Source organism: Tachypleus tridentatus, chromosome 6, assembly GCF_004210375.1.
Source record: "Tachypleus tridentatus isolate NWPU-2018 chromosome 6, ASM421037v1, whole genome shotgun sequence".
In the NCBI taxonomy this organism is placed as follows: Eukaryota; Metazoa; Arthropoda; class Merostomata; order Xiphosura; family Limulidae; genus Tachypleus; species Tachypleus tridentatus.
Genome location: NC_134830.1, coordinates 143,259,995 through 143,286,750, shown reverse-complemented (window position 1 = coordinate 143,286,750; position 26,756 = coordinate 143,259,995). Strand labels below are relative to the sequence as shown.

General features: G+C 35.0%; 1 protein-coding gene across 3 annotated transcripts in view; it reads right to left on the bottom strand.

Moving 5' to 3' along the window:
* Positions 1–26,756, bottom strand: part of Tpst (tyrosylprotein sulfotransferase) — a 67,233-nt gene that overhangs the window by 11,636 nt on the left and 28,841 nt on the right. Inside the window, exon 1 of one of the 3 annotated variants that reach the window (XM_076508513.1) lies at positions 10,500–10,589. The exons of the other annotated variants lie outside the window; for them this stretch is intronic. The gene's annotated coding sequence lies outside the window, so the exon portion shown is untranslated. Of the gene's footprint in view, positions 1–10,499; positions 10,590–26,756 lie in introns of those variants that run through there. 3 annotated transcript variants of the gene reach the window in all.

Here is a 26,756-nt window from a genome sequence, read left to right as displayed (position 1 = left end):
TAAGAGGATGAAAATCTTAACCATCTCTTCCAGATAGAATATTGATCTCTTATACATAACCCTTTGCTAATACTGGTACTCATCACTCAGTTGAGTTGACTGTAACGTGTCGCACATGAAGCACGGAGACACAGAGTAAAGCAACCCCTGAGTCTCACCCTTAATCCTACTTAAATGTTCGCTTGAAAACCGATTTTTTTAGCTTTTACACACGACACCTTAATCACACAAAAATTAATATTTTACTGTAAAGACCGAGTTAAATTATACGTAAAGCACGTATTTACTTTTTGTACAAAAAGAGCCGTTCATATTTACTTCGTATCAATGGCTTCACCTTACAGCTGCTGCCACCTAGTAGGCATAATGAAAATATTTGTTAAAAGGTGCCATACACACGAATGTATTATTTGCTGTAGACATTATAAATTTATACAGGTAATCTGTCTTGATTCTGTGCATATCCAAAAATTAAAAAAACTTTCGCAGTAACAAAAACAGAGCTCTAACACGCATGTTTGCTTTATTAAAATACATATTTTTCAAAAATAAAGAACGATTTGTTGTTACGCACAATAGGCCACCTGTGCTACGTCGAGCATGAATACTGAAACCTGATTTTTACCGTTATTATAAAAATCCCAGACTTAAAACTAAGCCACAAGGGAATGGGATCTTCTTGTTGTTTCTGCAGATGAAAGTGATTATAGTCCATATATCAAAATGATTATAGTCCATATATCAAAATGATTATAGTCCATATATCCAATTATTGTATTTACCGCAGGTCCTCTTTCACATACTACGTAACAGGTCAAATACCCAACCAACTACAGTTAATGTATTATAATTTTTCAATACTCTATATGTCTAACCCTAAAACCTTTTAAACTCCTATTTTCACATCACGGAGCATAACATTAACAAGGCCTAACCAACTGGCTAACGCTATTGTTATTAGAACAGTAACTATGGCATTTTCCAAAACAACTTCTTTGTTTAGTTTTTAAATAACTGGGTGCTCATTTATAATATCCATTAGAGATCTATCTAATTACAGCTCTAACAACACCATGACAAAAAAAAAGTATGTGAAATCTAGTTCGTGTCCTTAAACTGGTGAAGCATACACACGTACTATGGGACAGATTCTTACTTTTGGAATACTTGATAACCACAGACCCATTTAATAGCTGAAAAGAGGCTTTATATCAGGAAGTGCTTCATCGTATTTCAAATACTTTATCATGCATCATTATATCACTGCTACAGTAGCAAGTACAAGATGTATAGTACTAATCTGCGGAAAGATGTTTTAACACGTTTAAAGCACTTTCATTTATGTGGCGTACCTTGAATGGCACACACACACACACACACACACAAAATGAAACGAAGGTTCCGTGATTCACGTAAATGATCCATTTTATTTCCAGGTTATTATTTATATTTTTCAATAACGCCATTTTGTCAGTGTTGCGTGCAAAATTGTTTGGCCACGTCCCATTAAAGTTTTGACGTCACACACGCGACCTCTATGCTTGACGTATTTTGAGATATATATATATTGTTATAGGAATTGATTTTGGTACTAAGGACAATATATCTATTGAAAGGAATTAAATCACACGGAGTTTAATTATTAAATAACAATGCTATATTTCATGACAATATTCAAAGCTCAAAACATTATCGACAGCCGTTTCAAATAATCATAAAATTACTTTTCGTTATATATATATTTTTAATACTGCATATGTGCGCCTTTGATTAGTGTTACATAAACGTTACTTCGTCAGTAATGCGGTCCATGGCTCTTTCTGGCTGCTGTTTCTTCTTGACAAATACCTTGGTCTTTTGTCTCGAAAAGCAGGAGTCCGTAGAACAGTTTGTCAGCTTTTAAAGACAAATATCGAAGGTATTTTATTTGTTAAGAAGAAACAAGAGCCATGGACTACTATACTTTTCGGAAAAGGAGTAGTTAGCTTCTCCGTTTTTCGGGACAAAAATCGGAAGTATTTGTTAGAAAGAACCAGTAGTTCATGATATTTCTAACCACTGTTTCTTCTCAACAAATACTATCGAGTTTTGTCTTGACATCAGTTGTTTTGATTACAAAAACACCAAACAAGGTACTGGATCGAAAGTTTTGGGTAACCAAAGATCGATATTTGTTTTTTTCCTATACGCACATCAAAACTTTTCACGTATTTCCATCAAAAGAAAAATAAATAAAAAGTTGTTTTTTTAAAAAAAGAAAAATGAAAAACTAGAAATAAATACTGTGAAATCTTACATGAAATTCTGATGCAGTGAACCTAAGTCAACAGCATTATTACAAAAGTATTAAGGTCGAAATAACCGCATGGAGGCCACATATCAATAAACATATTGTGGTTGATTCAGACAAGTCTTAGAGCTTCAAACGTAACCATAAAGCCACAGCAAGTCCTACCTGTGCCTCGAAGATGTACAATGTTTGTTTAAGAGTCACGTTGTTGATGTTAGAGACTTTCTTTTTCCGATATTTCACTAGTGAAGTCGTAACCACTTTTGTTTAGGTTAAAGATTTCAGAATAAAATAGGAAAAACGATTTAAAGAGACGCTCTTTTCCCCGCAAGTTAACGTTCAAAATTCAATAAGAAAAGACCAAAATCGATCGTTTTAAGTACAAGCCTGAAGTCTCCTAATGTCCTTGTCAGATGTTACCGTATCATATTTTCAGACTTCATTTTCTACTTTTTTATTCTTTCTTAAGAGGATAAGTTACGGATTAAATTAAAAACCTATCCTGTAGCGACATCTATCGACAAACGTACCTGAGCGAATAGCAACAACTAACCGAAAGTTTTCACAATCACTTCACGTGTTGTTAAAATGTTTACGAGAAGAAAAATCGTATATATGCTAGTAAGGGAATATAGTTCATAACTCTTTAGTTTAATCTGTGAAACTTCCACTCCTAAAATCGGAAGTGTTCCTCAAGAATCGGGGTCACCTGGTTATTTAGTTTTAGCAAATAAACTGGTATTTTAAAGCGCATCTAAAACCAACTTGTACACTGTACATATAAAGAAGTTTTCTAATTATGATACGACAGATACCTATTTTCCAAAATAGCATATGTTATCGAATAACAAGTGGAACTAGAAAAGCTTGATAGTTTTAATATTAATTTTAAGGTGTAATCACTGTTAAGTTTCACATATTTTTTGTATTTCTAGTATATCCACGCACGAGGCAAAGAATGAGCTTTAAAGACAATATTTCAAACAGCCACCGTAGAAGATGTCTCAGGAAAATTACAGTTTGCTAAGTAGCTCAGTGAACTCTCAGAATGTACCCGTCAACAACACAACTGCGACTAATCTTATTTTGCAGCTTTTAATCTATCCCAAGTAATAACACATCTTGAACGAGCAACAACCTGTCATGTGACGGTTGACCTTTCAAAGTGTCCTGGGCAATGGTACAAAATAATTAATATACAGGGTGGTCCAAAATTATCTTTTCTGTTTTAAGATTTAATAATTAACTACCTAAGGAAATTCAACCACGTGGTTCTCAACACATTTTAGTGAACTCAAACAGTGTTTACTGACACGTCAGTAAACTTCTGTGTGTGCACCATTACTAGTTACGTCTGACCGATGTTCGATTTCAGTCTATGTTTGCTGCAACAAGTCTACAGTTGAAGTAGCGATGGCGTCTGTAATTCTGGTCTTTCCGTGATGTTTGCTACAGGTGTGCGATACACGATATCCTTAATATACCCCATACTTCTTTCCTGTATTAGCGTCCGTAATTTTCTGTACCACAGTCATTGATTTGGTCTCTACAAAGCCAAACGACGCATTGAGTCTTTCCTTGTACGGTTGTCATTTTACAAGGTAACACTACTTACAAAAATGAAAACAAAACAAGAAACGTAACAAAAAATTGTTCGAGTTGGGCTACAATGTATTCAAAATCACATGGTATTTCATGTTACTTAATTATAAAACTTTAAAATACGGATGATAGTTTAGGACCACCTTGTATGACATTAGTTTCTGTACAGGCCCGGCATGGCCAAGCGTGTTAAGGCGTGCGACTCGTAATCTGAGGGTCGCAGGTTCGCATACCTGTTGCGCCAAACATGCTCGCCCTTTCAGCCGTGGGGGCGTTATAACGTTACGGTCAATCCCACTATTCGTTGGTAAAAGAGTAGCCCAACAGTTGGCGGTGGGTGGTGATGACTAGCTTCCTTCCCTCTAGTCTTACACTGCTAAATTAGAGACGGCTAGCACAGATAGCCCTCGAGTAGCTTTGTGCGAAATTCAAAAACAAACAAGTTTCTGTACAAATACAGTTTACTCACTGAGCCACACGTGACCCAGCTGGTGGTTAACGGGCTGGTATGCGTACGTGCACACATTATTCTGTCTTAAAATAAAAATATTAGCACGGTGCCAGACGAAACACACACTCAATATCATTCGAAAATTCTAAAGAATACAAGATATATAGAACTAAATGTTTAAAATGAAAAGACGAAAATGACTCGACGGCAGTTCTCGTTTATTATTTTAACATGTTGATATCGTGAAAACTAAGTTAACATATTGAAATGAAATTGTGGTTTCTGCCTTGATGTACAAACTGAGGGATGCACTCTCCCGATTCCCAAAGGGCACAGAAAATCAGTATATTAGTTTGTTTTGAATTTCACGCAAAGCTACACGAGAATTATCTGCGCTAGCCGTCCCTAATTTAGCAGTGTAAGACTAGAGGGAAGGAAGCTATTCATCATTACCCAATTCCAACTCTTTGGCCACACTTTTACCAATGATTGACCGTAACATTATAACCCCACACACACCGCTGAAAAGGCGAAGATGTTTGGTGTGACGGGGATTCAAACCCGCGACCCTCGAATTACGAGTCGAGTGCCTTAACCACCTGGCCATACCGAATCAGTAGAAATGAAACAGTTATAACTACATAAAAACATAAATTACATCTCGACGCACAAATTTAAAAATAATTTTTTTTATAAAATGTCATAAAAATATCACCATTTTTAAGTAATATAGCATCAACAAATAATATGAGAAGATACCGTGAGAATAGCGTGTAACAAGAAACATGTATTGAAAGGAAAAAGACCGCTTGGCTTATGCCGATGATACTGGAAAATATCCGAACACGTGGCTCGTACAAGAAGTGCACAATACAATAATATTCGGTTATAGTTAGCCTATAAATGTCTTATTACGTGTACATTCCAGTATACTGTAGTTCTGTGTATTTATATTTAATAATCAATTCTAATTACACGTGATATAAATATATACAATTACCTACGTTTCAAAAACTTAAAAAAATTAAAACAGACATATTGAACACTTACATAATTCATCATTCACAACGTTTTCGAAACAAAGAATTCGATACAAAGACGAGTCACTATTAAACTGCACGTATTTACGCCACAAGACTAGAACATAAAATCAATATCCTTATAGTCATGACAACCATAACGGCTTTGTACACGCGATCTTACAGGGGCCTAATGGTTAGCGTGTAGGACTAACATTCGATGGTTTAATGTTCCCGCCCCGTTGTAGCGGCAAAAATAAATATAATAAGAGGAGTATTTTCACTTCGCACTTTGGGGCAGTGTGTACTTTAGTGTAGCCCAAATATTGGGAGTAGTGGGTGCTAGTACTTTGAGAATATTCGAAACAAACAAGAGAACAGTATCAGAATATTTCATACAAAAATATAGCGAAATATTTAAAATAAAAATATTAAAAACACACAACCATATGCTAATGACACAAATTGATAAAAAGAAATAGTGAGATATCCTTAAAAACACACAACCATATGCCAATAACTCAAATTGATAAAAAGAAATAGTGAGATATACTTAAAAACACACAACCATATGCCAATAACTCAAATTGATAAAAAGAAATAGTGAGATATCCTTAAAAACACACAACCATATGCCAATAACTCAAATTGATAAAAAGAAATAGTTAGACATACTTAAAAACACACAACCATATGCTAATAACTCAAATCAATAAAAAAAAAATAGATATATACTTAAAAACACACAATATGTCAATAACTCAAATCAATAAAAAGAAATAGAGATAGTTAAAGCACACAACCATATGCTAATAACTCAAATTAATAAAAAGAAATAGAGATATCCTTAAAAACACACAACCATATGCCAATAACTCAAATCAATGAAAAGAAATAGTGAGATATCCTTAAAAACACACAACCATATGCCAATAACTCAAATTGATAAAAAGAAATAGTGAGATATCCTTAAAAACACACAACCATATGCCAATAACTCAAATCAATGAAAAGAAATAGTGAGATATACTTAAAACCACACAACCATATGCTAATAACACAAATTGATAAAAAGAAATAGTGAGATATCCTTAAAAACACACAACCATATGCCAATAACTCAAATCAATAAAAAGAAATAGTGAGATATCCTTAAAAACACACAACCATATGCCAATAACTCAAATCAATAAAAAGAAATAGATATATACTTAAAAACACACAACCATATGCTAATAACTCAAATTAATAAAAAGAAATAGTGAGATATACTTAAAAAACAACAAAAACTTACAATAAAAAATTGTGGAAATTCTAGGCACGTCTGTTTGTTTAAAACTATCACATTAGTAGCTCGGTAGAAAATGTCTTCAATGACGTCGAGATCCTTGGTTGGGTACGTTCTATTCCAAGTTCTTGGTGTTGGTGTTAATATAAAAAAAAATTTATGTTTTAATGTTGTTTCTAATCACACAGTTGTGTTATTCTTCTCCGATCTGTTGTACACTGAACAGCGTGTCTCGAGTATTAGCCCTATACATTTCAGATCTGAGATGTCGGGTTTGATGTGAGCGTGTGATAAGAGTTTCGGTGCAGATGGTGGGTGGTAAAGTACTGCAAAATGGCTGCCTTCATCGTGTTCAGTTTAGATAACAGAAGTTTATTCTTACAATTATCTGTTACAAATTACAGATTTTATGCGAATCGGTTTGTCTCTCGAAGCTTAAGTTTTTAACGCCTTATATACTCAAGAAACAAGCATAATACCAAAAGTAATTCCATCTCTGTCAGTCTACATGCTGTAGTTGTGTACGAGGGTTGGAATTATGAATTTGTCTTTAGTTTGCAATGAAATTAAAACTACCCTGAAGCAAGTAGAGTTTTTTATTTTCAGTATTTACAACTGACTTTTTGACCTTTTTTTAATTTCCCGTTTTACAACAGACCTTTTGACCTTTTTAACCTATAACTCGTTTGGTCTGTAAGGTCAAACTGTCTTGTACCATTTATTGTATCACCACATATTAGAAATATCGAGAGGTACTGGGCAACTATGAGATAAATCCTAAAGAATGATTTATCACATTAGTAAGGCTACACTCTTAATAAGTTTGTGAGCAACTATATAAGATAGTGGGCTAGATTACACTGCCATCTTGTGGTAGGAAAGCTTCAAAAAGCAAAGAAAATGGCACCATATGAATAACGCGCGCGCGCACACACAAAAACATCTATCCCCAAAGTTCCTAAGAGCTTTTCCTGATGTATAGTCTTTGAAATAAGTGTAAAAAATGACTGACTCAAGACACGAACGTCCGAAATGTTACTCACCCTTGAAAACCCTAGTTCCTGAAACACACAACACCATACAAATGATAAATTACAGACGTAGCATTTAGTAAAAACAAGGTAACTGGGTATATTACGTGAGCTTTATTTAGAAACAAGTAAAACTCGTAGATAAGAACCAGGCAAGGTTTAAGCACCGAAATAGCACCTTTTCTTTTTTCCAATTTGACGAGATTCGAGTTTCGGGTGTTTTCAAAGACGATAAAAAATTTCACGAACACTGCCTACCGTCGGCTGTCGCACAGAGCTGATGACAAGCAGGACGTGTAATTGACTTAATGAAGTTTATATCAACCTTTCTTTCCTAAACGTAACACACAAACATATCACGGAACTGGTGATCCCTTCTGTTTGTCACGAGGCCAGCAAACAACTCGGAAAATACCTATCTTCACCTGTTCAAGATTCGGGCTTGTTTCCCGACTACACGTACGTCATGCTATAAAACCACAACCGTACTGTCGGCAAAAAAGTTTTGAATGTCATTAGTTTTTGATTGTTTGTTTTGCTGCCCACGTATCTATAGTTATTATTGACTGAACAAAAACAAAACAACACCCTCATCAATAACGTTACTGTACAGAGGGGATCCTCTCTATCACGGTACAAAAAACGGGAGTAATAACCTATGTAATAAACCTGCCCTCACAACAGTTTGTCACAATTAGAAAAAAGAAAACCAATAAAAAAGGCTTAGAAAACGCCACAGTTTTACGAGTAATTTGAAAAGTTCTCAACAGACGGAAAAACTCTAGAAAGACCACAACAAACGAGTCTAGTGGTTTATTCCTTGTCAAGAGAAGTCAATTACGTAAATATTCTATTAACGTTCAAAAATAGAAAGTTTACGGACTCCAAGGAAACTAACTTGAGATGTTTGTCACTTTCCTTTCATGATAGTTTCATATGAACGGAAAGAAAGAGACACACAACTGTACAAACCAGCCCATAACAGACCATTGTCCCTTAAAGAATTTGGAGTTGTGGAAAGTTGGTGAAAGATAAACTCCTTTCATTATAGGACGGATTTATTAAACACTAACAGCTGTTTTTGCTAATATAAGTGACAAATTGGTATAAGTGATATATACATAACACGGATAAAGACAAAACTCTAACTTTCGACCTCGGACTAACTTTCAAAAGTCAGTGTATTACTGATACCTAATTCACGAAGTTTAACATATGGAAACTGTAGGTGTCAGAGACGATTCTTCTAGATTAAATTTCATGTCTTAAAGCAAAACTATATCGTACTTTATACTACGACCTAGTGATATATTGATATATGTACTAAAATACAAATATCAACGAATACTGTACTTAATACTATGACCTAATGATATATTGATAAACTAATATTGTACTTTATACTACGACCTCGTGATATATTGATAGATGTACTAAAATACAAATAAACTGATACTGTACTTTAAACTACGACCTAGTGATATATTGACATCAACTAATATGGTACTTTAAAACCACGACCTAGTGATATACTTATAAACTAACATTGTACTTTATAGTACGACCTAGTGGTATACCTACTGGTAAACTAATACTGTACTTCATACTACGACCTCGGAATACATTGATATATGTACTAAAATAGAAATAAACTAATACTGTACTTTAAACTACGACCTAGCGATATATTGATATCAACTAATATTGTACTTTATACTACGACCTCGGGATATATTGATGTATGTACTAAAATACAAATAGCAGCTAATACTGTACTTTAAACTACGACCTAGCGATACCTTGATATCAACTAATATTATACTTTATACTACGACCTCGGGATATATTGATATATGTAGTAAAATACGAGTATCAACTAATATTGTACTTTATACTACGACCTCGGGATATATTGATACATGTACTAAAATACAAATATCAGCTAATATCGTATACTACGACCTCGCGATACATTGATATATGTACTAAAAGACAAATCAACTAATACTGTACTTTAAACTACGACCTAGCGATATATTGATATCAACTAATATTGTACTCTATACTACGACCTAGTGATATATTGATGTATCTACTAAAATACAAATATCAACCAGTATCGTACTTTACACTAGGAGCTAATATTATACTGATACACACACACAACAGCATATAGTGTACTTCACGTTGCGACAGTTATATATATATATAGTAAACTATATGGATCCCCAGTTCTATAAGAATCTGCCAGCGCTAGTGCCCACCAGTCTATATGATAAAACGCTGTATTCTTACTATGATGCCACATTTATATAAAACCTATATGAAAGGAAATTATATCAACAACTTCAAATTCATACTTACGCGTGTAATACTGCTAGGGTTACATAACCATCTTAGTTTATGTTACAAATTAAAATACGTCCATGGTACTACACAAACTACAAAACTTAACAAGTGTCAAAAAAAAAAAAAAAAAGATAATTTTCTCAAAGAACTTAAATCACAGAAATAGAATTTGAAACGACTAAGACGTAACTCGGCGACACCAAACAAAAGATATCAGCTGGCAACACAAAGCTCATAAATTACTCAGGGTTTATGAAAACAGTAACCGTCTGTCAATAATGAATACAACTTACTTGAGTGACAAATAATGTAAGTTACTGAGAAAGAAACTTGAAGGATATTATTTAGTAATAATTGGACGGATTAGACATGACTTCAATAAACAGAGAAATTACGATGAAGTGGGTTACAATAGATACAGACAGATCCCAATGACAATAATTACAGAAAAGACTTGTATTAAACTTACGAGAATAAATGCACAGGCTTTGCAACACCGCCCACCTATCAACCAACCCGAGAAATAATCTCAAACAGAGTGCCAGCTACTTTTAACGACATCGCCCAACTAACTGTATCTCTGTTGCTATGACAACTGAGATACCAGTCAAAACCAGGTGCAACTTCGATGTTAAGAATGATTGGTCAAACATTTTCTAAGGACTGCCTTGGAGTCTGAGAAAAACAAAAAATAAACTGGTCTAAAGCTCCGACATCATCAAAGCTCTAATTTCAACTGCCAATTAAAAAATTATGGTTTGTTTGTTGTTAACTGCATAGCTACAAACTGGGCTACGTGTGCCGTGCCCACAACAAGTGTCGAAACCCGGTCTTTATCATCATAAGCCGTCAGACCTGCCAAAGTGTCACTGAGGGGAATGGGTGGATTAAATACGTTTTGTTTGTAGTCAAGCACAAAGAGCTATCCTATGCAACAGCACAACGGGTATCGAAACCGGATTTTTATCGTTATAACCTTCATAATATCTACTGGGCTACTGAGAAGGGGGGGGGGTAAAATACAGATGACAAGGTGTTTTAAAAAGTTATGGAAATGTTCTTTGAAGAGAAGCAAATAAAGTGCTTTGATATAAACAAGAAAACTTAACTGTTCGATACTTGGTATAACAGAACCTTACAACTCAAAGTGCTAATTCATGGAATGGAACTGAATTTGATTTCTGGGATTAAACACATTCTGAGGATAAAAATTCTAAAAAACGTTATTTAGTGTTGTTGTTTTTTCTACATTAATTATAAAGTAGCGTTATTCAATCTGGGGTCTGTGAACGCCACAGGCTATCGTTGTAGCAATATTTTATTTCGGTTCCTGTCATTAAAAATCAGTTTGGTTACAAGTTACATTCACAGACCCTTGATAAAGGCTTAAGCCTAAACTTCGGGTGCAAATAATAAAATATTTTATCTGAAGTTGTTTCTTGTTTTTACATGATGATTTATATCCTTCAGTCAACAGTGAAAAATAGTAATATGGTATTTAATCTGATTTTCTTTAACCAAATTTCAGTACGATGTGGGTCTTCATGAAACAGTGTGTGTGTTTTACAGCAAAGCCTGCTGTGTCCATCGAGGGAAATCGGACACATGATTTTAGCGTTAAAATCCAAAGACCCTCCGCTGTCATATTTGAAACAGGTCACATAATGTGGAGGCCTGACCCTCTCCTGAGGACCTGACAAAAGTAACTAAACAGTAGAAGTTTTCAAATATATTAATCAGTGATGTCGAGAAATCACACTTATAGAGAAAAAATATATATGTGTAAAATATGTGTGTAAAAATATACATGTGTAAAAACGGCTCGTTTGGGTTAAGAAAATATTTTACGTAGAGGAGCGAATAACGTTTTGACCTTCTTCGGTCATCGTCAGGTTCACACAGAAAGAAAGAGGTAACTGACCGGAAGCTGACCACACGTTTGAAAGGGGTTGTGTAACTTAGTGTCGGAATGTAGAGGGCGTGCTTAGATGTTTGAATATATAATTTTATATTATTTATTATATCATTTTTAATATAGGTACAAAGGTATTCCTTTGTATTGGTTTATCTTGGGCTTGAGTTGTTGTATAACTAAGGCTTCTTTAATTTTGCGTTTTTTTTTCTTTATTTAGTATTTGAGTGTTTTCTATGGTTATGTTGTGTTTATTTGACTTGCAGTGTTCGAAAACGTGTGAAGGTGACTTTTTATGTTCTTTGAATCTGGTTTCCATTTTTCTACTTGTTTCTCCAATATAGAAGTTGTGGCAGTTATCACATTGTATTTTACAAATAATGTTGGTGTGGTGTTTGTCAGTGTAGTTTTTACATAGTATAGACCTCAGTTTTGTGCCTGGTTTTTGAATACATTTGGTATTTATTAACTGGAATGTCATATTTTGTTACTAGTTTTTGCTAAATGTTGGTTATTTTTCTGCTGATGTCAGGAATATATGGTATGCAGCAGTATATGGTTTCGTGATTTTTTGATTCGTGAGATATATTTACTTTTGTTGGTTCATTTTGCTTTCTGTCTAGGTGTGTGCGTATAATGTTTTCTACAGTTTGTGGAGAAAACTTTTTGATGTTGATGAAGTATTGCTTTATTTTGTATAATTCATCGTTAATTTTATCTGATGAGCATAGTTTTATGCCTGTGTTTATTTGGTTTCTTAGTATGTTGAGTTTTTGTTTTGTTTCATGTACTGAGTCCCAAGGAATGTAAAGTCCAGTATGGGTGATTTTTCGGTGGATTTCCGTTTCAAATTGTTTATCGGTTCTTGTAATTTTGAGGTTAAGAAATGATATTTGATTGCTTTCTTCCTGTTCACATATGAAGTTAATGTTGAGATGTATAGAGTTAATGTGATTGAAAAAATTAAGTATGTGTTCTGTAGATGCGAATCCCGCAAATTAAAGTAAGGAACATACCCAATGACAGCGACACGTGTTAAAAGAATACAGACAGGATAAGAACGGCCTAAATGAAATATTAAACTATTATTTCTAGAACACTTAATATGGATATTTTCAGACGATCATACGACAAAACAGGTACAAAAATGAGATGGATATACAGTTACCACCTGTATAAACATAAAAGCTGATTTTAAAAACACCATACTCCATGACAGACGGAACAACATATGCCAGAGCCTAAGTAAACATTTCAAATTACGAGTCGAACCCACCTGGCCACGCCGGGCCCTACTTTAAGTATTACCTCGATTTAAAAAACAAACAAACAAAGACAAAAAAAACACTCGACATATGTGGGAAAAGAAAGGCTTTTTTGTGTTTAACCTTAAAACGTCCACCTTTATAATTCATAGATTCCAAACTGTTAGGGAAGATAAATAATTAAGCCACAAGCAACAATAGCAGAATATTGACACGACAATATTGGTGTTGTTCCTATCAAATATTTGACGTAACAATATTGTAAAAAAAAACTGGAGATACAATATTGTATGGAGATGCGAAACAACGAAAACTAACTATATCAGAACTTCTTGTGTACCCAGCACCTGCGCAAGTTTCTTGTACAAACAAAGAATCTCTTATCTGGCTTTAACAGGTACTCCCGTAATATGGTTTCTTTTGACGGTTTATACTCAGAATATTCTCAAAACCGCTTCTCTTTGGTGCTTCTACCAAATGAAAACATCCATTACGAAGAGTTTATTTGGAAAGTATTTCATATAATCATATAATTCAACAGAGAGTAATTACACACCCACGTTGTTTCCACCACGTGCGCAAGTTATTCTGAAGTTATTACAGGTCTCTAATAATTTGTGATCAGAATTACGTTAAACATACCGGCACTGAGCTGAACAAGAAATTTATAAATCAACGCAACCAGTGTTATGGTGCTCTTTCTTTTTCTTTAACACTGGCTGTTATAAATAAGGTCACGAAGCTTTCTGAAAGAGTGCCCACTACCTCCAATGGCAAAGAGGTAAGTTTGAAAGATTATAACGCCAGAGCCTCCCCCCCCCCAATGAGGTTGTACAAACAAAGGAAGTTCTTTTTTTTTTACACAACGCCCATTCCTACCTTGTTTTCCCACTTTTTGGTGCATCCATTCTAACACTTTCAATTTTTTAAAACATTTCCATACCTTGTGACGTTGTGCCGTAGTTAAAACACATTCATTGTTTTTTTATTAGACCACATCTATTCGTTATACTAAGCAAACGGATGTACGTAGTTTAAAATGGCGTCCCTGTTGAAGGTATTTTCGGAAGTACATCGAATAGCTGTTATTTTTGGAAATGTTTAGTATGGGTAAATGCTAACCCTAGCACGTGTTGTTCTGTTGGTTCACTTACAACTATGACAAGTCTGTTTGTTACCCCACGAGAAGCGTTCAACAATGACAGTCAGTGAGATTGAGAAATTGTGATTTTTTTTTTATATCCGCTCTGCCGACTTTGTCACGTGGTTTTATTAATTTTGTACGTAGTTTATCACCTAACAGAGCACCTTAAATACCCTGAAGATTTATGATTTAACTGTTAAAGATGTATATTAGTTTATATTACGTGTAGTGGTGTCAGCCTCGTTCTTCTTATAAGCACTTGCCTTACTTATTTATGATTTAACTGTTAAAGATGTATATTAGTTTATATTACGTGTAGTAGTGTCAGCCTCGTTATTCTTATAAGCACTTGCCTTACTTATTATGTGAAATTTAAGTGACATTGTTCAATTTTTTTTTTGTAGAAGTGACCTGGGAGTGGCTTCGTCTTTGAAATGTCCGGACTGTGAATCAATTTTTATTTTTTTTATCAATACCGTTGTTGCAAAAACGCTATCCACACTTTGCGTCTGTGGGCGCGCTGTAACGGTGATGTCAGATATCTCTATTTTATTAAAGTAGCCTAACGGCTGGCGGTGGGTGTTGTTGGATAGTCGCCTTTGCTTTTAAGTTTTCAGTTTAAAGTTAAAAGGCTATATACAAACAGTCCCCTGCGTAGCTTTTACTTCAACATATTTCAACAAACAACTACATTGGACACTTGGTCTTCTAATTTACTAGTAATTCGTACCCCTCGAGGCTTAATAACTAATAGGGCTTCCCCACTGGAACAGCAATAAGTGTACGGACTTAGAACACTAAAATATGGAGTTCGACTCCACGAGGTTACACAGCAGATGGTCCAATGAGGCTTTGATCTAACAGATTTATAAGGCTACAATTCGAGGTTAGACCTCTTTGGTGTGCACAGTATAGAAAACACATGGCGTAACTTTGCTTTTAACAAATTATAATAATATATGTCAAATATGGTAAGAAAGAAAACTGTAGGTTATTTTTTTGAGTATGCCATATATAATTTGCTACATTTTTAAAAGGAGGGGTGAAAGGTTGTACTGATTCCGTTTTAATATTGTGGAAACAATTAAAACTTGTCATAATCACAGTTAAGTAGCTGACTTCTAATTTAAACCTCTATTCGACAAAAGCATTGTAAAAGTATCCGTCTGACGAATCGCTGTACTGATTGTTAAGTAACCTGGGAGTAACAGAGGGAGTTGGTGTTTGGATCTGAATCCTCTCACTTTGTTTCATCTCTAATCTAGACAACAATGTAGAAAGTTGCACTGTTGCATTTTTCTATCTGAACACTATATTGTAACATGCACAGCTATGGATATATATACCTGTCCGTCTGTCTCTTAATAGGTATATATATCGAGAGACAGGAAGACAAGAGGAAAAACAGAAGATCACCAATACTCAGCACTCTTTATCCAATAGTGGGACTTGACTGTGACTCTTTTAACGAATCCACAGAGCCTTTTTTTTTCTCGCTGTATCGGGGACCTTAACCGTGAATCTCATAATTTCACCGTTACTTCTTATTAGCTTATTTAAGTATATCTATTCAAACATTAATTTCACAACACAGTGCAGGATTACAGCACGAATATCCAGTTGTGTAGCTTTACGATTAACTACAAAGAAACGTGATGTCGCAAAAGTTCCGAAGGCGATATTAATATAAATTAAACTCCCAATTATTTCAATACAATGCCACCTATTTTAATGATAGCCTGTCTCTCTATTAAAATCAGCTCGCAATGACTTCACGTTCCACACTCACTTAATAAATACGTCTCTTCAAAGTATTCCGCACAGAAGAGGTAACTGAATTATTCGATAATATCAAATAAACACACCAGAGGGCTCTCCAATGCGCTTACGTCACATACTTCAATTCCTAAACGATCATTGTTTCTTTGTTTTTGAATTTCGCGCAAAGCTACACGAGGGCTATCTGCGCTAGCCGTCCCTCATTTAGCAGTGTAAGACTAGAGGGAAGGCAGCTAGTCATCACCACCCACTGCCAATTCTTGGACTACTCTTTTACCAACGAATAGTGGGATTGACCGTCACATTAAAACGCTCCCACGGCTGAAAGGGCGAGCATATTTGGTGTGACGGGGATTCGAACCCGCGACCCCCAGATTACGAGTCGAGCGCCTTAACCACCTGGCCATGCCTTGATTAAAAAAACAAACATCACATCTTATGCCTCAAAAACAAAGACAAAAAAACAACTAGACATAACATGTTCGCAGAGTACTGAGACGACCCTATTACTTTGTGATGAAACGTTTTGTTTACGAAAGACATTCTCATTGCTACATTTTTTTATTTGAAACTTTTCATCTTTCCTTATTAAAGAATGTAATATCACTGCTCGACCATTACATATGGAAATATTCTTTCATTACTGATATGAAGCTTATCCAATTTCATTACGGTAGAAGCCGCGGAGTGATACAGGACTCGTGCACTTTTTACTTGAACTGCGCAGTGATACGCGTCTTGCAAAATTTAACTAACTGTAAAACCGTGCAGAAATACAAGTCTCAATTTGATCCTGGGTAGGCTAAAAAACCAGTCTCCGTAACCACTGGAATATTTCAGTGTTTTTTTGCCTCCCATTTTGTGAGTTGTCAAATCTGTACAGCCAACAATACATTTGGACACTTACAAGAATCTATAAATTTAGTATAAAGTGTATCGAAACAATGTCTATGTTTGTTTCTACAGATCTGTAATCTCCTATGGCTACATTTAGTTACTATTTTAATATTATCTCTTCATATACGTTCCAAAAATTACGTTTAAAACGTCTTTATGACACCAGACATCGATAAGTTTTGTTTTAGTTGTCGTTAAACGAGGCTACACAATGGGCCAGCTATATATATATGCTCTACCGCCACTGGTATCGAGACCCCATTTTAGCTTCGTAAGCTTTCAGGTTTTCCGCTGAACCATTACTGGGGGCGGTACTGACAAGATTGTAATTAAATACTGAAGTAAAGGTACAATAGAAGGGTCGCTTCTAGTTTCTCAGAAATAAATAAATCTGGAAAACCATGCGCAAGAATGAGTTATACTTGCTATCATCACAAGGCTTACAAAGAAACGGGCCATCAAAAATACTAGTTATTTATAAACATTCTTTAAAAAAAAAACAATATCTTCAATAGCTTTGGCACTTCAAATTCTTTCAGACAGGAGTATAGTAAATTAATCTATAAGACCTTTTCATCTGATAATATTGGCTACACTTTTGTGCGCCAGCAATGCCAGGCGAGGGACGCACGTGTACCCGGTTCGAATTTATAACTTATCAGGATTTCTACCGGCCTATCCTCAGATTGAGATTCTTTTAACCATAATTAAAATACATTAATCTATGAGACCTTGGGCGTGATCAGATACATCAATCGAAAGAGTTTGACTTTCCGAGTCCAAACCTGTAATTAGATATCAAATCGGCAAGAGATGACGGAGCTGTGGGATAAAGGTTTATGTTTGAAAACACAACACAGAGCCATTGTACCGCGACTAAAAACATGAAACTCTTTAAACATTTCTGACTATATTTAATATCTAAAAATAAAACTCCTGTGGTTGTTTTTTAAAAATTAGATTCTGTACCCATACAACGACACTTACATCATTACAATACAGTGTAGTGTTCTCATATCTTCAGTGTTTCGTCTCTACAGTGTTATTATTACAGTATATTTAAATTAATTGTTACGGTAATACAAAAACTATCATCATTGGAAGGTTGGTATTAACACAGATGATTATAATAAAGCATTATTTCAGTGTTGGGATTTTGCCGTATCATTGATTCAGTACTATGTATTGTTAATTCACTTCTTAACAAGTTATTATTGTTACTTCTGCGTTTGACAACTGTATCAAACAATAGAATGTTCAACACGATAGAAAACTTGTTCACTGAGAGCTTTTAAACAAAAGTATTAGAACTTGTGATTTTTTTTCTTTTAAAAGCTTGGAAAGAAGGACTATTTTTCGAAAGAGCAAGGTTAATGTTTTCTTTGGCCATGATTTACTCACCTTTTTGTATTTAACCGCTGTGTTAACAGAAATTGATTTACGCTATTTCTTCTCATCGCTATTACGATTTTACGCTTTGTTGACGGCACTGCCAAACAAACCCTTAAGTCAAGTTGTTCTTTCAAAACACTTCTAAACAAGTATACGGCTTCGCAGAACCAGTCTAATGAGAAGTCTTAAGAGTGAGAAACAGACTAGCTTGAAACACAATACAAAATGAAATTTCACAAAATACTTTTAATTTTACGATTTAAGCCTAGAAACGTGTTATCGAATCACAGCAGTTGCTATTGTAAGGCTTCGCCAGAATGTGGCGATAGACAAGACATGCATCAAAGAGGCTGGTATAGTGTCACGGACAAAAAACAAACAAAGGGTGAGTTGGTATGGTAACACCAGTACATTCTACCATCCACAACACCTAATAATCAGTATTGAACAAATATTAAGTAGAAATACCTGAACAAAACCATGGCATGTTATTCTATACAGGTTTAATTTTCCCTCATTGTTTTGATAATAATCAAACTGTACAGAATACAGTAAACAGTGTACAACAAACACTAGCTAAAAGCTGACAGGCCTAGAAGTAATTATACGTTGGATAAAAACTCCATATGGTACATGTATCACCGAAATATGAAAACAAAAACTAAAATTGTCAATATAACACTAACACAAACGTAATATATAACAACTTGTACCATGTAAGAACTATTTATAGCTGTTCAACTAGAAAACTAAGTAACCCACACTGGGGAGAGGGAAGTTCCGGGGGTATTCACTCTCATAAAATTTTCTAACAAAACAAACTAGTGTAACATAATTCACTTTCCTGCAATCTAGACCACAAAGAACCTTAAAAAGAAAGCAGCACCAACAAAAAAACACCTTTCTATACTCAGTAAAAAAGTCGTGAAACCTGTAGCTTAGTGTATGAATCGGTAGGGTTCGTATACGTTCGGAATAACTTCGGAAACGTGCAACCGACAGCAGGTATTATTAATACATCAACAAACAGTATAAGCGATAACATACACTGGAGAAGTTAATATGTACAGATGTGAAAACAGATGTGGGAACCCGTGTGTTAACAAGTTCAAACTGAATCTTTTAAGTCAAAATTTGTTTGTTTAGGTCTACACCTGCTGTGTCATTCACGGGAAATTGAACCCCGGATTTTAGCGTTATGAGTCCGTAAAATTAAATCTTTTCTGCCAGGATATTTTAAGCCAAAATATCCAGTTTCTAACTTTTGTATCTAAACTACATGCTGCTTTTACTGAATGAAAGGTGGACTTACTGTAAAAATATCTATATTGTTGGGTTTGTTTTATACAATCCAAAATAGTAGATATACTGTAAAAACCCATTAATTTATAGTGTAAAAGATGGACTTTCTCCATAACTGTAATATATTAGATTTATAAAATATTGTAATTTCCTTTTATATTCTGATGACAAATTAACCCAGTGACTTTTTTATGGCTAAAGACAATACTTTAAACACTAACGCTTAATTGTCTCATTTTGTTAGTCAACTACTCTCGTTCCCAGCAGTTTTAAGCTATGTTACACCATCACACATTTATTTATGTTTAGAATGTGCACGAAACGTAACGTACTCTACTGTTTCATCAACACGAAATTTAGATACATACATATCAAACGCGCCCATAATCTGCAAAATAACAAAACCCTTATATATTCCTAATAAACAGCGTCATGACTATCACTATTTAATCAATAAAGGGCGGCGCCTCGCCCTTCGGTTGTATCTCAATTCAGACAGTACTTTTGCATTAATAAAAAAAACAACAACACTCAAAACCTAATTACCTTACTGGTTCGATAATCACCAATCTTACCATGTTGATTCCTGGATGAAATATGGCGCCAAATAGTTAGTTGGTATGTGTCATTTAGCATAACCATATCTGATATACACAGCGATTGAATCTCTTCATTGACTGTTTTTTAATTTCGCGCAAAGCTACACGAAAGCTATCTGCGCTAGTCGTCCCTTAACATTAAAACGTCCCCATGGATAAAAGGGGGCGAGCATGTTTGGTGTGACGGGGATTCGAACCCGCGATCCTAGGATTACGAGTCGAGCGCCCAAACCATCTGGCTATGCCGGGCGAGCCCCACTCAATTGAACAGAGCAGTTTTAATGCTTATGTCAAACCTCTGATTCTACGACACTTTTAATTCAAGCTTGTAGGATGAATAGAGTTTGAAACGCAAGGTTTTTTTTTTTGTTGTTTTTTTACTCTGTGTCTACAACATCACGTAGTGAGGGAGGAGTAATCTATCTCGCGAGAATGGACTATTGCTAACCATAATCTAGAAAGTGAGACGAGTCATAAAGAAATAGAAATATTGTAATACACATCTCGTTTGTACTTATAAACTAAACATTCTTCACAATTCATTTAACTTAGTTGCTCAAATGTGGTTAATTTACAAAATTACTATCAATATTTTACTTCTTTTCAACGAGTAAAGAAAAACTTTAAAACAAAGAAAATAAATGTATGGATGTCCAATATCAATCACTTAAAAACAATGTAAACAGTAGGGATGGCACTTATATAATTTGTATATAATATCACAGACACTCAGTGCTGTAGAATGTTAACACAAAAATAGGACACGTTAAACTGAACTGTCGTTGAATAATTATATATATATTGCTATGTGTTAATTCTTACATGTACTGGCCAGGTGGTTAAGGCACTCACCTCGTAATCCGAGGGTCGCGGGTTCGAATCCCCGTCACACCAAACATGCTCGCCCTTTCAGCCGTGGGGGCTTATAATATGACGGCCAATCTCATTATTCGTTGTTAAAAGAATAGCCCAAGAGTTGGCGGTGCGTGGGATGATGACACTGATAAATTAGGGACGACTAGCGCAGATGGCCCTCGTGTAGCGTTGCGCGAAATTCGATACAAACCAAATCATACCTGTACTATCATGTAGTGATGGCACAAATTACATCACTGTTATATTGTCTGCATTGATATCAGCCATCCTTACATTTATTTTTCTATTCTTTACTTGTTTTTCTGTTTTTTAATGCAGTGTTTTAGTAGACATAAGAAGGGTATATTTATAACCAAATTCTAAATACAATGAGGTTCCAGATTATTATTTATCTATTATAATTATTGGCTGGTAATTCTTGTTTCACCCTGTAGTTAAGCTTTTAAAGAAACACCATGTGTCTGTAAGAAAGCAAACTTTGAGGGGTAATGATAACATCATTTACAATATAAGTATGATTTTTTAAAATTGCTACTAATTAATAATACTTATAAAAACAGGTACTTCGTTTGAAACTATGTCACATCAGTTAATCTGACTGACACCATTGTTTTGGTTTCTGGGTTATTACGTAATATAAAAGAAGAAATAATAATACAAAAATCAAACTTTTTGCCATGATATTTATAGATTTTCCCAGAACTTTTAACTCAGTCATTACAGAGATATTTTTATAAGATGACAAAGATGTACAGACTTGGAAATTTCTGATGAACTATTGAAGAGATTTAAAATATTTTGATAAATAACCCAAGTGAGTGGTGCTGTCCCCTACCTGATAAAATGAATTGTGGTGCGTGTTTTGTTGTTGTCGCTTTGGTGGTCTGCACTAAAAACTAACTATTCACGACAAGACATACACAGCGGGAAATCGAACCCCAAATGTCACAATTGTAAAATCAGAAACCTCCCGCTGACCCACACAGGGGGCTAAAATTACTTGTCCTGTTGTTAAACGCAAGCTGCACAATTTGGCTATCTGTATTGTGCCCAACATGGATATTAAAAACCGATTATTATTTTTTTAGCTTCATAAGCCCTCAAGTGAGATATTTAAGGGCGAACATATCGTAAGAACGTATGGAAAGTATAATTAATCATAATCATTACTAGGTTACTTTTTAGTTCGGCTCTTAGAAGGTAGTTTTGGTAAGTCGCGGGAGGGCAAACATTCTCAGTCTAGAGAACTATGTAGCTGTGAAACTTTGTCTAGCACCAGAGGTCGATAAATTCAAAGGCAGCTTACGATTCGTTATCACAGTACTTTTTATTATTGTTTGTTATTAAGCACAAAGGGCTGTCTCTACTCTGCCAATCATGGGTGTCGAAACCCGGTTCCTAGCAGAATGAGTTCACCGACATACCACTGTGCCAAGAGACAGGGGAGCATTACACGGTATAGAAATATATCTTGTATCTGCGAGTGTATTATATTCATTTATAGTCGTATCTGCGAGTGTATTATATTCATTTATAGTCGTATCTGCGAGTGTATTATATTCATTTATAGTCGTATCTGCGAGTGAATTATATTCATTTATAGTCGTATCTGCGAGTGTATTATATTTATTTATAGTTGTATCTGCGAGTGTATTATATTTATTTATAGTTGTATCTGCGAGTGTATTATATTTATTTATAGTTGTATCTGCGAGTGTATTATATTTGTTTATAGTTGTATCTGTGAGTGTATTATATTTATTTATAGTTGTATCTGTGAGTGTATTATATTTATTTATTTATTGCTTAAGAAACCCCAAGAAATCAAATAAAAAATTACAATTTTCAAAAAAACCTACGGTCAACGTGAGTGACGCAATTACTAGTCAATGACGTGTTTTTGTCTCATCAAAATGGTGATAAATAACTGAAAATCTCCCAGAATTATGAGACGATGGCGAACCCCACAAACAGATCACTATACGTGCGACTAAACGGAATTACCTTTTTTTTCTGATGAAACATTATGATAAAAAACTGACGATATTTTAAATTAACATCGGACGTACTGCACGCTGGATAAATATCCTTACGCCTCACTGAGTGCCCTGCAGAGCGTAATAAATATACATGCAGGTGAACTACTACACTTGATCACATCCTTGGTTCTTCTACAGTGAAAGACATCCTGAGCCACTCCACGACTTGAGGGGTATGTAATTAAAGTTGTTTGATTGTATTATTAAAACTTGCATGTGTTTCCACAACCATTCAAAACAAAACAAACTGTATTTACATTATTATAACTTGATTGGCCAAGTTTGATAAGGACGAGTTAAGTTAGAGAAACTAAATGAAGGCTTTTCAATTAAAACGGGATACGAAATTCGCAGACAATGGGAACCGAAACCTTATTTACTTTCATTGTGCCTTACGTGCATATAGGCGGTTAATATCACTTCCGAGTTTCTGTACTTATTAGCGTTTTGTCGCATGCTTTTATATTAGGCACAGTAGACATCATTAATACTGCCGTATTCGCCTAACGTTACATACACTAACGACCCAAGGAGTCATTTGTAACATCGTACATTTAAGAGAAATCATCCATGCTGTATAAAGCCAGTAAACAACAAAATATTAGTCAGGACAAAGGAAGTTTTCAAGATCTAACACCTAAAGTTTTCAGTATGTTCTACCTGTCAACAGTTATAATAAAATTCGGAAAACAATGAACCGTATAATTAAAAAAACAACAACGAACAAAATATTTCATATAAACGTTATGAAAGTTTATATTCGCAACGGTACGAAAACAAATTATTTGAGCTAGAGTTAAATAAACCGTGACTAAATTCACTCTGTGGGCGCGAGTTGATCCTCTGGCATGGAGCTCTATGAGGTTAGAGCTGCCAAGCCAGGTTCGAACCTGTGCAATACCACAAAATAGTGATAAAATATTAGTTATAGAACTAATTATATAGAAAAGAAAAAATAAAGCACAAAAACAGGAATTTCAATTGTAGCAAAGTGTAAGAAATTCCAAACAAAATTCTGGAAGAAATTATATTTCCTCCCAAAAAAATACCAGAAAAGAAAAATGTTATAGATGTGAAAATAAGAACCATGTTCTGTGGTATAGACAGCTCTAAATGTCAGTGTTGGCAAGCCGGGTTCGAACCCGAGCAATACCATATTTCCTGTACTTTAAGAGCGAAGGTGATGTTATAATAGAGACAATCAACCCCTTAAGGTGGCTAATTGGCTTTATCATAAAGATTACAGACTTCAAACCAGCTACCTACTGTTCATGAAGTGAGGTAAGACTTCCCCAATGCAAAAACCAATAAATTCAGTTTTAAACAGACACCACACGTTTCACTTGAGAACGTGTCTTGACACGTTCTACTAAATGACTACAATGTCAATAATAGTTCAAGTTTTCTTTAAACACTAAAAACGATATAAAGCTTTTGTTAAGAAACATCGCGTAAAACTACAAGATACAATTGGCATGGCGAACCTAATTTAACTGACAGACTGAAAAGAAACCATTAATCTAGTGAACCTTTTATTGCGTCACTAAGTAATAGGATTTTACAAACACAGATCACCAGAGGTCCCATGTGTGAAGCATGTTTTAGCGACAAATGGATACGAATAATTGAGTATACGAATGATGCTACCATTCTCATATTATATATATTATCAATTGAGTCTAGAAATTACAATAGTAGTGATTCAGACAAATTGTCGTTTTTTTCGCAACAGTTCAAGTTGTGGATGTAAGTTACCTCAACTGTTTATCGTCTGGAGGTAAGTTACCCTAACTGTTTATCGTCTGGAGGTAAGTTGCCCTAACTGTTGTCGTCTGGAGGTGAGTTACCCTAACTGTTGTCGTCTGGAGGTGAGTTACCCTAACTGTTGTCGTCTGGAGGTGAGTTACCCTAACTGTTGTCGTCTGGAGGTAAGTTACCCTAACTGTTGTCGTCTGGAGGTGAGTTACCCTAACTGTTGTCGTCTGGAGGTGAGTTACCCTAACTGTTGTCGTCTGGAGGTAAGTTACCCTAACTGTTGTCGTCTGGAGATAAGTTACCCTAACTGTTGTCGTCTGGAGATAAGTTACCCTAACTGTTGTCGTCTGGAGGTAAGTTACCCTAATTCCTGTGTTACTTTAACAACAATTTTTAACTTCAAAAATTCAGCATCATTCCTTGTGTTTTCCATACTCCATCATTCTTAGCGTTTTTCCGCTTTTTAGTACTTTTTAAATGTAAACTGAGTGGTTACACTGGAAGAGAAAGCGTTTAAGACATAAAAAAAAGGCGTGTTCCTCTTTTATGATTGGGGTTTGGTAGAATATTTCATAAAATGATTGACAGAATTGTGGATCAGACTCAGTTCTGACTTACCGGCTATAATAACAAGAGATTCTTGAACTCTTATTAGTCAGTTCATCAAGAGTACAGAAAACTATATCAAACTGCTGCGTTTGCATCATAACATCAGATTTGTCTTTAGCAAGCCTCAATACACGAGTTGTTGTAATTAGATAAAGCTGCAAGCTCGGAAATCCTTTGTCTTCAATTATACCTGCCCTTCATGCCCTAAAGCTTAACATAACGTGTTACTGAATATGCTTAAAAATAACGGTCTGTTATAATACGTGTTACTGAAAAGGCTTAACAATAACGGTCTGTTATAATACGTGTTACTGAAGAGGCTTACAAATAATGCAAAAGATGTCAAGGGAATCCTAGGAAGAGGAAACAAGCAAAGCTGAAAGTATTTATCACCAAGCTTATACCATGCAACAGTGTAATTCAAAGAAGAAACCACTGGACATCAAGATGCAAGAAAGTGACTAAAGCAAACCTGCTTGCTTGTTATGTGAACATGTAAAGCGCTAAATCATAGCGACTGTATACATGCAATGTTAAATGAAATACAGTCTAACTCAGCGATGGTTTAGTTTATTTATTTAAATGTCCATGCTGCGTGTGAATATCCTTAGACATATTTCTTGGTTATATGTATGCAAATGTTGAAGGAAGATAATCTAAATCAACTTTCCATATGAGGAAAGGTTTGTTTGTTGAAATCCACACAAAGTTACTAGAGCTAGTTGTACTTAATTTCTAAGTAATAAACTGGAGGGAAGGCATCAAGTAAACTCTTGGGCTACTATATACTAACGAATGGTTGAAATGATCGTTGATTATGACGTCTCCGCAGCTGAAGGGGCATGTTGGACGACAGGCTGCGATCCTTCGACCCACAAACTGCGAGTCCAGCGCCTTATCTATCAGGATTCACAGCATGGGTAAAGATACCAACATACCAATTAATGCTGTTTAAACGTTAAACTCTGACCACTAATTCATGCCAATTAATATTTAAAAGTATAGTTTAAATAAGTAGGCCATGCCAGGACCTTAACAATAAGAACATAAAACTCCCTACAAGATGAGAACCTTAACAATGTTTTGTTTGTTTTGGAATTTCGCACAAAGCTACTCGAGGGCTATCTGTGCTAGCCGTCCCTAATTTAGCAGTGTAA